We start from the raw sequence: 20,000 nt of genomic DNA, 5'->3' as shown, positions 1-20,000 counted from the left end.
CAGAAATTTCAAGAGATACGGATGGAGGATGTTGTGACCGCTCTTTGAGAAAAATCAAAATGATTTATTACTAATAGTTACTGTGAAATTAGAATTATAACCATAACCCAGGAACCTGTGTCCAGTCTTGCACAGGACGAAATACCGAATGAAATTGAAGCTCAAATGCTTTTGAAAGGAGATGATTGTATTACAAACATCTAAATCTACATAACCAGATGGGAAACTGCAGCATCTAAAGCTTAGCTCAGGAACCCTAGATAGGCCCTCTTTAATCATATGCTTTTAACATCCACTGACGAAGTAGGATGTCTGTGTTTTCGACGCGTGTTCGTATGTTTGTTACTGACATAGTCAAGTTTTGTTTCTGGATTTTGATAGTGAGATTTAAAGGAATATATGAATAACCTATTGTATTTTTAAATTATTACTCGGTCTTGGAACCAAAACGTATATTCTGTAACTTATATTCGCCATTGAAAGTATGGGATAATGGGATAGGAAAATGGACCCAGATACCAAAACAACATTAAACACTAAACGTTACATCCACAGTTATTTGTTGTTTATTACTCTTTTACTGTATCAAGTACCATTGGATTGAAATACTTTCTCAGTATGCTGTTACTTACTAATCGCTTTCTTATTCTTCTACGCATGTCCACTTCGGATAACTTTCATAATATTGAAGACTGAGCCTCAAAATCAGTAACATAATGGAAAAGAAGGCTTAAAAGTACCACTGTTAGTTGCTGCAGCCCTACCACCCTATAAAATAAACACTGTTAAATAGATTGATTCAATTTTATTTTCTCAGCAGACGTGAAAAATGTGTCTTGCCGAAGAAATGCCGCAATTGTCGGGCTTTTCCTAAAGTGTCACATCCGAGAGAAACGTTAGTATCGAGTTATCAGTAATGCATCGTTTCTATAATGTTTCATATACTATATTTCTTTAGTGAATGTCTTTAAGCATCTTATTCTGCAGTTACCTGGAATAAATAAGAGTAACTGTTAATCTTATGACGAATAAGAATAGCATTGTCTCGTATTTTCTTGTTATATTTAAAAATGTTTTCTGTAAACCTTGAAATACAAGATTTACAAATGATAAAAAAGACAAGTATATTGCACTTTAATTTACAAGGCGAACGTGTGTGTGTGTGTGTGAGAGAGAGAGAGAGAGAGAGAGAGAGAGAGAGAGAGAGAGAGAGAGAGAGAGAGAGACGTTATGCCAAACTTTCACGACTTCCGTAAATTCGGAACGAATGTAATCAAACCAAAAGCTTGGAGTTAGGAGACAGTTTTATTGCAGGAGAAGCTACGAATGTTGCTGATATTCCTACAATAAGTTCAAAGAGCGAAGCCAAGGCCACAAGACAGAGTGACAACGCGAACGTGTTGCTAAAGCCTTGGCTCCGGATGGATCAGAAGTGCCCCTGCAAATGGGACAAGACAGGGCCCAGGAAATGCAGGCGCAAAAGAGTATAGAAAGGGTTGACAAGGGAGAGACAGAGATAGCAGCAGAGGATTGCACGGACAACAGGAAGAGTGCAAAGGAACGGACAGGTGTAAAAGGTGGTCTAATGCTCATGGAACAGAGAGAATGAAGGGGAGAGGGCAAGATAGGAGATAGGGATGCGAAGGGGACAGGAAGAGTGGAAGGAGGGTACAAAGTGGATAAAAGGATGTCTTAGGAAAGATAAACAAGAATAGGTAATGAATGTTGTGATGAATTACGGCAGTGCTGTATTTTCCCTTATTTAGTTTTATTTTGAAGAGAATCATTCATGCGCTGAAATCATGACATTTTTTACCTGTTCCTTAAGGGAAAATTTTGTTGACTCTTACCTTTATCAACCTTGATATTTAATAGAAATTTGTTTATCAACATTTCCACTTTCGCGTTGCTGGCATTCAAAGGAAGCAAGTTTTTCCTATTTAGATATGACGAAGTCTTTTCCATGGTAATATAATTAATAAAAATTCAGTTAACAGTTTAATGCACGGTTGTGCGTCTGCTATTGATAACAGGTTTATTAGCTAATTTCCCTGGAAAAGTATTTTGATAACGGCACGTATGACCAAGAAGAAAAATGACAGAACAGGGATCGTAACTGAATTATTCTTGCATAAATTTCTGTCTGAAAATTCTGTAATTCCCAAATGTCACTGAAGCATAACTTCATATCTTTATAATAATCTAATTAATTCCTAGTATTTCATGTGAACGGATCCTTCATTTTAATATTCATAATGGATTAATGTATTTCTCGTATTAGGGAAATGATTTGACATCAAGAGTAGAGAAGATTCGAAGTAATTGAATAATAAGTAATCGACTTTCTTTATGAGAGTGTTATTTGTTCTAATGCGTTTTCTAATTTCATCATTGAATTTTTATGTGAATATTTTCATACCTTTAATTTTGAAATGGAGCTATATTCTCTCTCTCTCTCTCTCTCTCTCTCTCTCTCTCTCTCTCTCTCTCTCTCTCTCTTAGTCTTCCTTCGTTACTCTGTACGTATTTGTATATAATTCCGATGCTCTCTTCATTTTCAGGTAAAGTTGCAGTAGCTGTCGGCTTTCACGGAAAACGGTAAGGTACAAAAAGTCAATTTGACCGTTTTGAGTCGTCTATGCTTGCTGTATGACACTCCCATTCAATAACAGTGTTTCGTTAATTAAAATAGCATTAAGCAGCCGGAGCCTGAGCGAACAACAAAAAGAAGTAGAAGAATCGAAATAAACTGGTGATAATCCAGAAATATCGTAAAGATGAATATCATTCTTTCGCGTGTACTGAAATCCAGTTATACTTTACTTATTTGTTTGAAGATTTTGAGATAGAATCTTAATAGGTTACATGCTTGCCAAGGCAGTAATATTCCGGCCTACTGTGTAAAACGCTTCATGTTTCCATATATTTATGCAAACGTGTGTGTTTGCAAAACACAGGTAATCTGAGCGTAATGAATTCCGTGGCTAATTGTATTTTCTTAAAAAATGCTTAACGCACTGTACTTGATAGGGTATCATTACGATGGAACAGCGAAATTACGTAGTTATTGCTGTCATTTTTGACGAAATTGTACTGTAGTAGATTTTAATGGTCGGTATAGAAGCCTTTAAGAATAGGGTAAATCAAGATATTGAAGTATTTCAATAAACAAAGTAAAATTTTGCTTTATGAATGTATCCAATATCATCATCATCATCATGATCACCATCATAATCATAAACTAGAGGAAAAATATTTTATCGAGGTTAATTAACGTATCTTGATAGAGCAGTGAATATGTTTGCCTGAAAAAAAAAAATGACCTCTTGACGCATTCGGATTTAAAATATATTCTTATTCAAAGACAAAAGACTAATTGTGCAATGTAAACACCAGTGTCTTACCTTCCTCGCTTCTCAACTTATTTTTGCATTGTTATTATTGTCTGTAGATGAAATCGAACGCCAGTTGTTACTAAGCAGTTTTTGGGGACTTGAGGTTTTAGTTAGTTTATTGGGCAAATGACAATAAAACAACAGTTCAAAGTTAAATGAACTTTTGCACTTTACAGAATTCAAATCATATTTTTGCTAAACGAGATGTAATAATCTATTGGAGTATAGTCAATCAAACAGCCAAAGGGATGCATTATATATTTCATTCTTTTTTATGTAGATATTGCATTTCCTAGGGTAAGTTTAGAAAAATTAACCAAGATTCATTACGGGGATTAAAACCATTATGGTAAATTAAGTGTTTTTGTTTCTGCTTTATTTTTCACAACCAAATAGCTTCAGCATACGAGGATGCGGCTTAAAATGTACTTTTATTTTGATACCTTTGTGTGTATTCTTACCAAATGGCTTTCTTGTATCTAGCAGCCGAAAAACAAAAACAAAAATTTCAAGAGATTCGTAAGTCGTCATTTACCAATGAACCTATAAATAGCATTGCGGAAATAAAATTAGAAATATGGTTACAATGTTAGTGAAAATCAGAATCTTGTCGATATACTTTTAACGCGTCCTAATAAATAAATTCGATCCGTTTAAATGAATTACGCACTGGGCTTTCTTAAAACGCTATTAACGTCCAAAAAAGATTTTGGACTTTCATAACGAAATATTTTTTACTTGTGGGTGTGTGAAAAACAGGGGTCTTTACCAAAGATTATTGATTGGAATCATTATGAGAATTTAAAGTTATTGAGCTCGCCAAGGCGGATGATTTTCTGAAGTTAAGCTTAAATATGCATCGTTTTTTTTTTTTTTATCTTTCATGACTTTGTTTTCGGAAATATCTCCTGGATTATAACCGGCCCATAACAAAAATCTACACTAGTTCGCAGTAAAAGAAAAAATACAAATTATATAGTTATTGTCTTTAAGAATATACCGAATTTCGTAGACTATTTATCCTTTTCGTCGCATAATTTTAAGACTATCCAGAATTTCCTAGAATTTTTATCCTTTTCGTCGTATAATTTTAAGACTATTCAGAATTTCCTAGACTTTTGATCGTTCTCGTCGCACAATTTTAAGACTATCCTGAACTTCTTTGACTGTATGTACTTTTCGTCGCATAATTTCAACCAGAAGGTATATGGCATTCCACACTGTCTTCACATCTCTTAGAAATGATATGACTTTCATGATATCTTGAAGTTGCATCTTCCCTCTCATCCCCAGATCTCGTACGAGGACTATCTTCCTTGCTGCAGCATCTCTTATTTATTTTGCATTCAAGAGAATAAGCAAACAACATGATACTGACTAACCCAGGACCCTAAGACGCTGAGAATTTAACCCTTGCAGGGCATGGAGCGGTTCGCTCATTTGCCATGTACATTCCTCCAGTTGACCAACCTGAAATATTTCTTGCGATGGAAATTAGATTAGAGGATGGCGTCTATCTTCGGTTGTTCCCAGGCGTGCATGTTCGTGAGGACAAAGAGAGAGAGAGAGAGAGAGAGAGAGAGAGAGAGAGAGAGAGAGAGAGAGAGTACGTAGTTTTAACTCTCGATATATTGCAAAACAGAAGGGTATAGAATTAAACCGGGAGAATTAAAAGGGACAAGGAAGGAGAACTATGTGAAAATTAATAACATAGAATATAATCGTTTATCATAAAACATGAAGTTCTCGTTTCAGCTTTTATTTTTATTCGGTGAGAAATTTTTGCATTCTCAAAACATGCGTACAATAAGCACATAAGAAGATATTTTTGTTACACTCTCACTCTGATTGTGTAATGAAATGGGAGCACTCCTTAAAACAACAGTTTGCTGAGGTATTATACTTAAACACACACACACACATACACACGCATATATATACATATACACATAATATAAATGTGTGTGTGTGTGCAGAGAGAGATAGAGAGAGATAATATAAATATATATAAATATAAATGTGTGTGTGCACAGAGAGAGACAGAGATGTCTGTGTATGTGTGAGAGAGAGAGAGAGAGAGAGAGAGAGAGAGAAAATGCCGTTAATAAAATGCTGAGATTTCTCAAACGACTCAGTGGAACATTGACTGCAGAAAGGGGTTCATACAATAAAATTATAGCGGGAACATAATGTCAGCGGGGAAGTCCCAATACACTAAAAAAAAAAAAAAAAAGCAATGACGCAAACAACCATTCATGACTCATTAACGGTCTCATTAAAAAGGCAAAGCCTCTTGTTATGAGGTATAAAGTCCGACATTGCTGCCCGCGTCCTGGATTTCAACATTTTGCCTTTAATTGTGATATCATAATTATTTCTGTGTCTGACGGCGAAAAAGTGTGGATATTATTTTCTTAATGGATGGGATAGAACAGAGTCAGTTACCCGACTTGAAACAGGGACACCTAATGTAAAAGTATCGGAAATTAAGTGTATTGGTCGTCGCCGTATGAACCAGCAGAAGGGAAGTTATGAGTAAGACCTGAGAAATTGAAATCTGTTTACGCCGATGCAAATAAATTTTACGTGCGCCTTTGTTTTCACACACATACATATCTATTTATATATATACGTGTATATATACATATATATACATATGTGTTTGTTTGATTGTTTGTTGTGTGTGTGTGTGTGTTCGCGCGTGCGCGCGAGCTCAAAACCCAAAAAACTTTTCCAATGAAATTATGTATATATATATATATATATATATATATATATATATATATATATATATATATATATATATATTATAGATATATATGTATATATATATATATATATATATATATATATATATATATATATATATATATATATATATATATATATATATATAATTATAAATGTACGTGTGTGCGTTCAACACAGAAAGATAAAATTAATATTAATTACAACCCAAAGAACTGGTTTGCAAGCATTTCAGGAGCCATCCAGAATCAATTTACATGGAAATGTACAGCCAGCAATGCCTTTGTACACCAGGTAGCAACTCACATTTGCTATTTCCTGTGTTTCAATGTAAATTGGATCGTTATTAAATCGGCCGGCTATGATTGCGTATTTACGTTAGAACGTACAAAAATTAATCCAATCCACAGTCCGCAGACGGGTTACTCTATAGAGTCTGCACTTGTTTACCTTTAAATCTTTGCATATTTTAAGGAACAAAAATGCTGTACAAGGGTTTTCAGATAATAGTAGGAAAAGAACACCAATACTGAGAGAGAGAGAGAGAGAGAGAGAGAGAGAGAGAGAGAGAGAGAGAGAGAGAGAGAGAAATAAGTTTATTTTTTTTTTTTTTGCGAAATGATCGAATTTTATACGTAGCATCCTTGAGTAATAAGGAAACCATGTATTGTATTTTATTATATTTATGCTACCAACATGGCCGCTGCGTTTCAGAGTAGCTGAGATGATATCAGTGATACTTTGGATTTTGAACTTTAGTATTTAATTTAGCATTCGCTGGATCGCATTTGTAAATGGCGAACGAAGACGAAATTGTCGTAGGAAGTAGCTTGAATTATTGAGGTGGTGGGAGAATCCGATCAAAAATGAGATTGTCATCAAGTGGTAAGATGTTAAGGGGATTGAAAGAAACCGAGTGTGGACATGGTCTTTGATCATACGATCGAGACGTGAAATACTCTTGGAAGAATGGTTCGTCTTCTAAGGAGATAAGATTCTCCTTATGTAAAAGCCTAATTGTCAATTTGCTTCACTTGATGGTACATTTGAATTCGCTACTCCTCCAGTCATTCCATCATCCTCAACATGTACTTACATATCTGAGAATATTAATCACCTTTGTTTTCCCACATTTCGCCATTGGCAGGATGTGTGTGTATATATATATATATATATATATATATATATATATATATATATATATATATATATATATATATATATATATATATATATATATATATATATATATATATATAATATATATATATATATATATATATATATATATATATATATATATATATATATTTTATATATATATTATATATATATATATATATATATGTATATATATGTGTGTGTGTGTGTGTGTGTGTGTGTGTGTGTGTGTGTGTATGTGTATGTATGAGAACCGTAACAGGAACTAAGTTTTTCGCACAGACGATGCACCCACAATTTTTGGGTGATTAGGCATTTGCAATAGGAACCAAGCCAAGTATTTATCGCTTTCCATGCGCATTTTACATCGCAGCGCTCCTGTTTTCACTATTAATTTAAAAGAAAGTCGTTAGTTTACTTACTGACACTCCGGGTTTCCCCCTTTTTTCAAGACTGGAACAGTTAAAAAGTAAAACATGTTTAGAAATAATATTTAATGACATAAAAATCAAATAATTCAGCTATAAGTAATTTTCGGAATTGCATATACTATTTATATATAGCTAGTGTCTTTAAACTTGTGCAATGAGCTGCAGAAGGCTAGAAACATATGAGAAAACCATTCCATATCTTGCATGAAAAATAACTCTCCAGAAGGTTTCAATAGGAAATAATATCTCTTATGAATCGTCTTATGACTTACTTTTCAGTCTGGGACATGATTGAGATTCTGACAGATTTTTAGGATGACGCGGAGAACACAACTTGAAGTTGATTGGAACAAATAAAATTGGTAAAAATTGAACAGCAAAAGTATGATAAATAACAGCCAAAAAACACAAGCTCTCTCTCTCCTAACCGTATTAATTTTATAATTTACGCACTGCACTCATAAGGTTCTTAGAATTTTGTGTCAAAATATGGCTTTTCCATTACAATACTATTAAAAGTTCGGCGAACGCATCCATCTCTCAACTGAATTGTTTTATTATTTTTGTTGTTGGTAGGAGATTTGCAATACTATTCTGCACTTCGTATCATGGTTTTATGTTTTGACTTTGCCGTTGTGGACACCGCAAACAAACGAAGCATGAATAATTTACATGGCGCTCCCGCAGTAAGCTTATAAAGAAAATACTAGGAATTACCAAATCAGCTCTCCCGAGGATTCTCAGTAATAGGCGGCGGAGATGGGAAACAGCCCATTGCCGACTCATAACTGCCTGCTCACATATGACAAATGGGTTTGTAATGGCTTGGTAACTGCAGTCAATCTACGTAGACTGCTTGCTTCTCTTGACTGCACTGTACTCTCTGGTCCGATGGTGTGTCATTTAAGACGGTTTTCTTTATAACCCTTAATACATTGCATATTTTTTTTATCGTTTTTACCAGTTTTCATGCTTTTTTTAATGGATGTAATGTACAGAAATATTCACAATATATGAATTATTGAGTGAAGATTTTTTGGAAATTCCTTTAGCTCAAGTTCTTTTAGGTAAAACAATCTGCATCCAACGTTGATGGTACCGTAGCTGTTGCAACGCCAGTTTAAAGAAATCGATTCATTGTTTTGTAAAATGTTTTTAATGGCTCCAACAAGCTGGAATTGGTGACGGTAATTGAATTTCATTACCTTCACTAATAGTTCCATTGCTGCTGCTATTCCTGCTTCTGCTTCCACCACTACTGTTTATAGTAGTGTTGTTGTCAATTCCAGTTCAATATCTTTACGTGTGAGGACAACAGTTATCCGGAGATTTGGCGTCCTGCATCTTTCTTCAAGAGATTTTGAAAATAACCCCTCTCCTTTTTATTAAATATCATATTTATGTTGTCCGTGACATTTGGCTTAACTTTTCCCATACTTTAAGGAAAAAAAAAATGTTTTAATTTTCCTACATATAACAGTATAAGGGGTATTTTCGTTGAAATGGTGTCATCTATATTTGGGAGTATGGTTTCCGGGTAATGTTGAAGAGAATAGACAGGGGTATTAGGGAGATAGGGTAACTTTTACCATTGCGTAACACATTTGGCAGTGATAATAGTTTAAAATGTTGTTTTGGCTGTCTTAACTATTATACTTTAGTTATTAAAATGTCATCTGTAATCAGCGCATTAAAGATCATCCACTAGCGTTTATTTCTATATGTGTTAGTTTTATCACAATTGATTTTCTCTTTATACTTCTCTACGACACAATAATTTTTTCTTTGTAGGAGTCATACCATTGTCTTTTTTGGATTTTTTTTCGGTACCAAGAAGTATTTTGTCTCAGTTCCTTAATAATAATAATGAAAAAAAAATGAAAGTCCTATTGCAATATAAGTATCTCTGTGGGAGTTACAAAAAAACCTTCAAGGCATTCTGACATTAGCAATCTCGGTTCACATATTGTTAGAAATTACATCACTTTTCTTTTATGATATTAGAAGCATGATCATTGTACCTGAAAAAATATACCTTCTTTATCTTTTATGATGCCACTCATTGTTTTTATATTTCTCAAAGTGAAAAGTTTATTTTGTGAAATTCCAAACTTAAATTTTCTAGCAGTTATTCATTCCCAATGAGCTGTTTCCTTAATTTCCAAAAATTCATATTAACTTCACACATCTACCAACAACTACATTAGCAGCATATTTACTCATACTTTGTCGGGGTCATCCACCTGTGACATCAATTCTTTCCCGTTTCCTGTAAAAGCTTCGTTGATGCTTTAATTTCTGCCATGAAGCATTTTAGGCGCCTTCCCATCCCTTTCTTAAGGTGCAGTAAAACATTCAGTTAGTGAACTTTTGAAATGGCTTTCCTTTCAGTGTAAGTGTGATTGTACTAACTCTCCTTCGTATTCTTTCTTGGTAGATTGTTTATCTATTTGACAAAACATATGCAAGATCTTTTTTCACGCACTTTGTAGACTAAGTCTGTTTGTTATAATTTAAGAATGAGCTATTATATCCCAAGCTTTGTTGCAGTGACTTCGTTTCATTTCAATAGATATGGGCTTCTTGTTTATATATATATATATATGTATGTATGTATGTTTGCATGTATATGTATATATATACATACATACATACATATACATACACACACGCACTCACTTTCTGATGTTCGTGTTCAGAGCTTCTTCCATAAAAATTTCATGTGACTATTACTTTCAACTCCAGTATTGCCTTTCATAACATCGAGACCATAGGTATTCTACCCCAGCGGCTATATTTGTTATTGTTGTCTTTTTTTTTGTCTATCTCGATTTGGGCTGTTTTCAGAAATAACAAGTGACTTGAGTGTGTTTTAGGTTAGCAAAATTGTTTTCCTAATGGCAGTTATAATAGTGTTTATTTTGTTAAAATACTACATCGAAACTTGAATGAAATTTCTCTTTGCATCAGAGGCATAACTGTAGTTGGTGAGTGTCTATTTCATATTTCTTTCTCTTCGTACATGCAGTCTTTCATTTAAGAGGGAGTAGGTCGAGTGAAAATGCAACAAAACAGTCCCTTGCACATTCATACCTGATGGTTCATATTAATATAGTAAAGGTAACTCAGCGGAGCGTCGAACTTCCTGCCCCTCTCGTTCCCTCCACACGCACAAACACACACACACACACACACACACAATACGAAACTGGCCCAGATTTCGCACTCGTTCTCATGTTTCCTTCCTTCGTTTCATTCAATTTTACATCATTGTTATTAATCTACCTGCCGGTGTACATTCACATATACAAGTGCATACTAACATTTGTGATTATAATTTGGTAATCTTACGGCACAAGATCTAATCAACGATTCAGCATTTGAAGTATGAATGTGGTAGAATCACCCCTAACCGTAGAAACGACATTGTTAATATATATATGTATACATATATGTGTGTATATATATATATATATATATATATATATATATATATATATATATATATATATATAAGATAAGATCAGATGGTTTTTATTGGTCGTGATTTTTCATAAGCACTGTTTTTTGTATGTCGATCATTCGTGTTTAGTAACATTTTAAGGCAAGGATAATAGACACATGAATGCATTTTTTTACTGAAACAAAACAGAGTCTTCCACATTTATTTTCAAGTTGTAAAGCAGACTTGTTTGAAGCATGTAAAAAGAAATGCCTGAATCCGATGTTGACCTGCGGTTAAGTAAGAACCCAGGCACAAGAATCGTATACCTGGAATGGAGTCGGAACCTTTATTTAGAAAATTCTATCGTGAAAGGATTCGTTACCTACGTTCATAGCAACATCTCCTCTTGTTTTTTTAACGGTGGGTTTCTCAAGCCTTAAGGTGTTAATTCTGTCAATGTTTTAGTTTCTTACTATAATCGAGAATGATTTCCGTAATAATGTGCGTTTCATCTTTCTTTACCGTTAAAAGTTTAATCTACAAATTATGGTAATTTATTTATGGCCAACGCCAAGGAATGCCTTTCCTACCTTGGAGCCAGTAATGTCAGGGCATAATGACCGCAGGTATAGTTCCGTCTTGATTGAGTTACTAATATTTAATTATTTTTTTGTAGGTTTTACTCAGAAGTTAATTATAACCAACGGCATTTTAAAACGTAGGTACGAGTAGGCCTAACTTGAGAATCTATCCTAGGTTTCATTGCGGTTGAGATTCCTACGTACTTGAACGCAATATTTACCTGAAGCCGCACAGTTGTTTTTTTTTTATTCAGCTTCATCTAATTGCTTACCAGGAAAGGAAAACTTGTTCAATATTTTGAATAATGGCAGGTATAAGCACATAAAAAAATACACGCTTTATCGCCTAAACACAGGAATGTAGTGATAAACAAAATATGGCTATATCGCTTCGATTTATTCAGATATCGAAGTTTAGTCCTCTCGCTGGTAATGCTAGTATCGTAGATTCCATACGGTATATATATGTATGTATGTATATATATACATATATATATGTGTGTGTGTATTTATATATAGTATATATATTACATCTATATCTATATATCTATCTGTCTCTCTCGCTCTCTATATATATTTTTATATATACATACATACATACATACATATATATATATATATATATATGTATATATATATATATATATATATATATATATTTATATATATATATATATATATATATACATACATATATATATATATATATATATATATATATATATATATATATATATATATATATATATATATATATATATATATATATATATATATATTAATATATATATATACTGTATATTTTTATGTGTATGGGGATGATTGTTTTAAATTCTCTACACGTGTAATGATGATTTATGTAAATATATAAGATCTTACCCAATTTCCTTGTCTATACCTCGAGGGCTACCCAAGTAAATAACCTTTATTACTGTATCAAATGCTTGAAGTTATTAGACTGAAAATATGGACTGACGCAGCTCTCAGTTCTATCAAACTGGCATTTTTTTTGTCTCACAACACTCTTACACCTACAGATAATGGAAATTTACGTAATTTTAAAGTTTCAGCGTGATTACAGACGTATATACTGGACTTCAGAATTGGGCTCAAAATCTCCAGCATGGGCACAAATTTGCCCAGCGGAATGAGCAACCATAGGTCTGGGGTATAAGATTTTAGAATAGTACTGTAGTGTGCAACACAGAGGTTCGATTTTAATTCGCTCAAGTTATGAATACATACCGCAGTTTCATAAAATGTATTATTTTATGTCATGATGTTTATTTTTCATTTTTTTTTTTTTTTTGCTTTCTTCGTTGACTATTAGTTTTCAAGTTGTTTTGGAAATGATTTTAAGGAAGATATTTGAATACTTTTTTTTTTTTTTTTCAACTATGACACCATGAGATCGTCTGGATGATTTAGGGAAACGCCCAGTTTTACTGTTGTCTTCTTCTTCTCCAAATGAAAGTTAATCTGAAAATAAGTTTAAAAATATTCCCAGGATACTCAGAAATTCTGCATAAATTAATTGAAGTCTTTGATGAGAACATAGAATAAACAAGTAAAAAATGTGCTTACAGCGTATAACGCTGTATGAAACTCACAGCCACGGCCCATGAAACTCTCAGCCGCTGCTCATGAAACTTTCAGCCACGGCCCGGTGGTGGCCAGGGTTGTTGGCACCTATAACGTTGCCAGACGCACGATCATGGCTAACTTTAACCTTAAATGAAATAAAAACTCCTGAGGCTAGAGGGCTGCAATTTGGTATGTTTGGTGATTGGAGGGTGGATGATCAGCATACCAATTTGCAGCCCTCTAGCCTCAATAGTTTTTAAGATCTGAGGGCGGACAGAAGAAGTGCGGACGGACAGACAAAAAGCCACCTCAACAGTTTTCTTCAAAAGAAAACTAAAAAGCAGTTGTCGATTTTGAATTTTTACTGTTGGTTTTATGTCTCATTTAGTGTGAGTAAAAAAAGAAAAATTGTAAGAAACGGAGACCTTGATGATGGCCCCGAACTTGTCAATTAGGTTATAATCCCGTAAACCTACATCCCATATTAACCCTTCTCTCTCTCTCTCTCTCTCTCTCTCTCTCTCTCTCTCTCTCTCTCTCTCTCTCTCTCTCTCTTTTCCCCAAACGGGCCGGCTCTTGGTATAAGCAGAGACATGGACCCCAGAATAAAGGTGAACTTGCGAGAGCAAAGTAATGTGGCCAGTCGACAATGCATGTCACCCACTCCCTGTGCTTCGGGGCACTTTCTGTGCCGGTGACGAAGTCAGTAACCTTCGTACGTTTTTAATTATTTTCTTTCGTCTATTCTGCAAGAAGGTCCTAATACACAAGCACGGTGTTTCCGGCAGTTGCAAGACACTTTTTCGCGTAGACGCTAGTTTGCATTTTTGAACAAACGCGCTTAAAGTAAGCACATCTATCCGGGAAGAGAGACGAGCTCAATGTTAGTTCCAGGAATTCGTGTTTAGCTTGGTGTTTCTCTTTCCCGTTAATTTAACGTTTGAGAGATTACGAAGTAAGGGAATAAAGGATCTAGAGTTTCGGTTCGCCTCTTAGTATAGAAAAAGCGGATTTGAAATGAATTATTTTCTGGTATTGAGACGTGGAATATGTTTCGAAATGTATACGTATTAACTAGCGCTTTGTTTCCGCAATGGGATTGAAATAGGAAATAGAGTATTATACCTGCTCAGGATTTCCTTGTTTCCAACAATCAATCCATTATTCATGAGAAGTTGTGACTAGCATATAACAAGAAAGTTGTTCGGTAATTATTTTTGTCAACCTTCCTATCATTAATAATTAACTTACCATGGCTGCCTATTAGCCACACTGTCGCATTAAACAAATGGTTTCAGTTTTTTTTTTTTTTTTTTTTTTTTTTTTTTTTTTTTTTTTTTTTTTTTAGTGAGGGGCAACTATTGATAATAATATCGTCTTTGCAGGTGTTTTTTTTCCCAAAGATTGACCATTTGTTTAGAATGTCGGTGAGTTCATTAAAAAAATCATGCACGTTAACAATTCATAATTTTAAATTTGATTTTAATTCCACAGTGATAGTTTACAAGAAAATTTTACATTTAATATTCTAAACGAATGCTTCTTTCTTGACCCGTCTTTCATTTATATAACCTGTCTATTTCTTTATATTCGATTCTTACGTATGGCTGCTTGGTTTTAGGTCTGGCTGGTCCTATACCTTCACTTCACATACCCTTTCATTAGGACGTTCCGTAAATATGGTAAAAAGCATTTTAAAAAGACAAAGGAGACTTGAGGTGGACGTGTTGACTCATCCAACTAATAGACGTCTAGTGTAGTTACTCATCAATATTCTAATTCATAAGAACATCCAAACACCATTTGATTTTGTCTCCTACTTCACATTAATCCCCGTGTCCTAAAGATTAGACCAGATACAAGAGAATAATATCCGTATTAGGAACTAAAGCAATTGTTTCAATGGGCGCTCAGAAGTCCGATTGATTTCCGATGTCATCTGTACCAGCAGTAATCAAGGTCATTGAAAAAAGAGAATACTATTGAAATACTAAGACAAAGACCTTGAGTAAGCGTCAGTGATCGGGTCATTGCACTCAAAGCTATGAAAAGGGACTTTATTCCAACTCTGATTATGAATTATAAATGCGGCATTGAAGTGCACAGGTTTGATTGTTGGAGTACGACAATAGAGAACAAAAGGAATTAATATTAAGAAAACAAAACAAAGTGTGTGAGTATATATATATATATATATATATATATATATATATATATATATATATATATATATGTGTGTGTGTGTGTGTATGTATGTATATATATATATATATATATATATATATATATATATATATATATATATATATATATGTGTGTGTGTGTGTGTGTGTGTGTATGTATGTGTGTGTGTGTATGTATATGTGTGTGTGTGTAGTCAGGGGAGGCGGAAGAAAGGTTCTTAGTTAGGGAAAAGAAAAATGCTGATGAAAAAATGGATTACCGTTAAAGATACAGAGATCATAGGATTACAGTTGAATTGTGCAAAATACCAGAATGGGGTCGTACAGTTAGCAGGGAATATCTATGGTTGCAGAAGTGTAGAAGAGGGAATAATTGATTTGATAAAAATTAATAAAAGTTTTTACAATGAAAGTAAATTTTATTAGAATATGCAGATGAGAGGGTGACTAGTTTGGTGGCAAAGTTTCTCTGAGATAATGGTGTGTTGTGAGAAGTAACAGAAAGGACATTTGACGTAGGCGCAAAGTTGTTAGATAGGAAAATGGGTCGTGATTGGAATAGTGAATGAATGATGTTAGTATATGCTAAAATGACGGTTAGAGAAGGGAAGAGATACTTCAGAAACAAGCAAAAGAGTTGGAAAGTGTTTGCAAGAGGAGAACGTTAAAATTATTTGAGAACAAAATTAAGGTCATTTTGGAAAGGAAAACCAAAGAGATGAAAAAAATGGAAGCTTTTAATTTTTAAGTCTGTCCTGTTACCTGGCCTTTGATATTCTCCGTAAGGCTTCAGCTTCATTCGTAGGTGGACAAAATCTTGAAGACATAGCTTCATTGCAAATACTATAATTCATATCCGTGTAGTAATGCAAACTGTGTAAGACATGTATAATCTTACTTTAGTATGCAATTTCAATCTTTTATTTCCAAATCCTATTTAGCCAGCATACATACATACATACATACATACATACATACATACATACATACATACATACATACATACATACATACATACATACATACTTATATATACATGTGTGTGTATGTGTGTCTATATGTATACACACATACATACATGCATAATATTTTTGTGCAACATCATTCCTTGCTATTGTGGGTTTAGCTATAATTTATCATTTTAATGGATCTCAATTTTCAATGTACATTAATCTCAGAATTATTTCATGAAATATGATGAAAACCTCTTGATGCTTAGGCACGTTGGTCTTCTTTCACAAGCTTATACACTCCGTTCAGATGAATGGATGCTCCTACCACACACAACAATGCGTAATGCAGCCTCGCCAGAATTATTTTATAATTATTGAAACTTAAATATTTGGATTCATGGATGCTGCCAAATATTTTCTTTGTCGTAATAATAATGAAAGATAACAGATAAGATTTTCAGTAAACTGTTTATGGTAAAGTGCCAACCTTCCAAACACTGACGTTGAACTCTTAAGGTCAAAGACCTCTTGCTATCACATATTTATTGAATGGAAAGGAAAGACTGGTTGAATTTTATCCTTTAGAGTTTAGATTGACCTGTGATCTTTAAAGCATGCTAAGTTAAAAAAAATACGGACTGATATTTATTTATCAAATCTCCCGTGATCTACTTATCAAGTTTAATCAAAATTAAAAAAGGTTAATAAAAAGTTAAAGACTAGTAAAACAAATAAGAACCATAACTGAGAGAGTGCCAGTGAATGGCATCTGGAAACGACCTCTAATTATAGTTTTTGAGAGCTCAATGACAAAGTCTTAAAATGTTGAATGGACATGTTACCTTGCAAAAAAAACATATCGGGGTAAAATCACCAACCTCCAAGAATCTAGCGATCAGGTTTCATGAAAATCAGAAAAAGGAAGAAAGCTAATAATGATACTAATAATAATTATGATTATAATACGACTTAAAACCAGTACCTTTCCACGTATTCGAGTTCTAATGTCCTTGTTTTATTCGACACAAAGTGTTAATTTACTCCTGATAAGAACTGGAGCGAAGCATATTTTAGGTACGAAATATCCAAGTCTAATTAGCTCTCTTAAAAAACCTCTTTGTGAAAGACCCGAGCAAAGTTAATGACTTTAGCATTCAAGACATTTTCTACATGACACAAGCATGTCGTGCAATGTTTTAAGTTTTTTTTTTTTTTTTTTTTTTGAGGGGGTTGGGGGTCGCATGGTCTTGATGCTCTTACCTCAGTTACGCCTGAAGGAATGAAAAAAATGAACAATGAAGGATGGATCTTAAAACCAGTTGAAATGGCTGCACCTCAAACCCTTCCCCCACTAACAGGGAAGACAGAGTACATCAAGTCTTGTGATATTGTACGGTTTGTACGGAGACCTAACATGAGATTTTCTCTTTCTTAAAGAGTCTTACGATTTATTTAGATAAACTAGATCATCGTGTCTTGATAAAGTAATGGCATTGCCTTTCTTTTAAACGCGTCAGATGTACTAAAGCAAGTTCATCACACTATGCACAAAATCAAAATGGTAGCAGTGATTGTAATAAGAAAGCTCCAGTTTAATTCTGTTAACGAAAACACCAACTAGTTAATGACTGAATGTAAAAGTAACTCTCATTTTAAGGCTGTTTTTATGCACTGTCTTGAAAATTTTTTTTTATATTGCCTTAAATTTGTTGATTCGACAAGATCGCGTCTGCTCGTAAATGATTCCGCGGTATTTGAGGGGAATGTTTTCCGCGAAGGAACGTCCTGTGTGACCCTTGCCAGAGCATAAAGGGCGCCACCCGGAAGGGAATGAGGATCCGCCAGATTACACAAAACAGGGTAGAAATGTGGCACTAAAACTATTCCGTAGAGGAAATGTGATTGTGAAATTAATTGCGTCGAAGATATATGACTGTGGCATTAACTTATTATCCCGCGTGAGGGGTTTTTTAAATGTGACATGGAACTTGCTCGTAAGGGGGGAAATATGATTGTACAATTATCTGTAATAAAAACAGGTCGCTAGGATAAGGGGATATGACAGCAAATGTAATTTTCACTATAAAAAAGAGTTGCATGGAAAAGGCTTAACATAAAGGTATGCTCGTGAAACATGGACGACAAAATAACTTCAGGCCTTTCGCTTAATGTTATTTTATATGACTCAGGAATTTACAAATGGCGTAGGTCAGGTCTTCATTGACTACAGAGATTTTCAAATGTTGCAGTGCGGTTCGGTCATAGTCTCTTGAATTTTGTTGGACTGTTGAAGGCCTTTTTTGCATGTTACGACTACAATTCGAGTACCACTAGTAACAGAAGCCAACAAAAGTAATAACAGTAGTCAATATAATTTTAAATCACCGCTACCAGGAAATGCCATTACAATACAAATTACCAGCTGCAGTGAAGAACTTTCAGAATAAAAACACTCACTGGGTCTTCATCGCGAGAGACAAATTCTTATGAATTCTACTTCGTGCATTTGTTCCCTAGAAGAGGAGGCTCCAGAGGATGTTACTCTTCTGGTTATTAGCTAGTCTGGTCGTGACCCTCTAGAGTCTACCAACTGCCGGGTGCGCGATTTTAGAGAGCTAAAAACGCACACAGCTCTCCCTAGATCAATCTTAGGACCGGTGCAGGCGAGCCGATGTTGGTAATCACACAATCAAGGAAGATACGCAAAAAAATCACGCTGTTTTGCTTAGGCATGCGAAGTTATTAAATAAGCATTAAATACCTTACAATTATCATCTTGACTGGAACATTAACTTTTAACCCAAAATTAGAACAATTCTAAAAAATTAGATGAAATGTCTTAAATGTTTGATGTCCAATTAGATAACACCGTTCAAGTAACTGTCGCTAAAGTGAATTTTAAAATACCTGGTAAAGATTTCGCCTCTTGAAATCTAAAAAATTCTGTTATTCATATCTGGTAGTACATAGAAAGGCTGCATATTTTTACGACAGAACCATCATCAATGGAACACATGATTAGGATAACGGCGGTATCACAGGACATAACATAGTCTCAGTTTATAAAACCAGTAATATCTAAAGACAGAACAATCGAAAGGCATTTGATTGATTTCATACCCACGGCCAGTGACATAATCCCTTAGTTAAGTTACAACCAAATCGAAAATGAACATGTCATCAGGGAAACGATGCATACGTGTTTATGAAGGACACCAACGGAAAAACTCCTGCACTGACCCTCTGCCCTACTTCCTTTTCAGTCTAATATACCTTTCTCTTGCCTAAGGTATTTCTTTAATGAACAACCTGACCGTCAGACGGGTGAGACGGTCTGCCCGACAGACAGACTCAATCTGACATCTGATATTGCAATTATTAGACGCACATGGTAATGTTGGCCCCTTTTCAAGGCTACGAGGTCATGAAACGACAAAACTCATAGGACAACTGGATGTGTATATGTCTGTAATTGTAATTAAAGAAGTTTATTTCACTTGACTAACAGTGTCCGGTCGT

General features: G+C 34.3%; 1 protein-coding gene across 10 annotated transcripts in view; it reads left to right on the top strand.

The window, feature by feature from the left end:
* The window catches only part of LOC136851902 (uncharacterized), a 633,848-nt gene that overhangs the window by 272,530 nt on the left and 341,318 nt on the right, over positions 1 to 20,000 (top strand). Inside the window, exon 4 of one of the 10 annotated variants that reach the window (XM_067126249.1) lies at positions 2,562 to 2,598. The exons of the other annotated variants lie outside the window; for them this stretch is intronic. The gene's annotated coding sequence lies outside the window, so the exon portion shown is untranslated. The remainder of the gene's footprint in view (positions 1 to 2,561; positions 2,599 to 20,000) is intronic. 10 annotated transcript variants of the gene reach the window in all.

The sequence above is a fragment of the Macrobrachium rosenbergii genome, chromosome 24 (assembly GCF_040412425.1).
Source record: "Macrobrachium rosenbergii isolate ZJJX-2024 chromosome 24, ASM4041242v1, whole genome shotgun sequence".
NCBI lineage: Eukaryota > Metazoa > Arthropoda > Malacostraca > Decapoda > Palaemonidae > Macrobrachium > Macrobrachium rosenbergii.
Note: the sequence above shows the minus strand (reverse complement) of the source record. Positions and strands in the feature narration are given on the sequence as shown.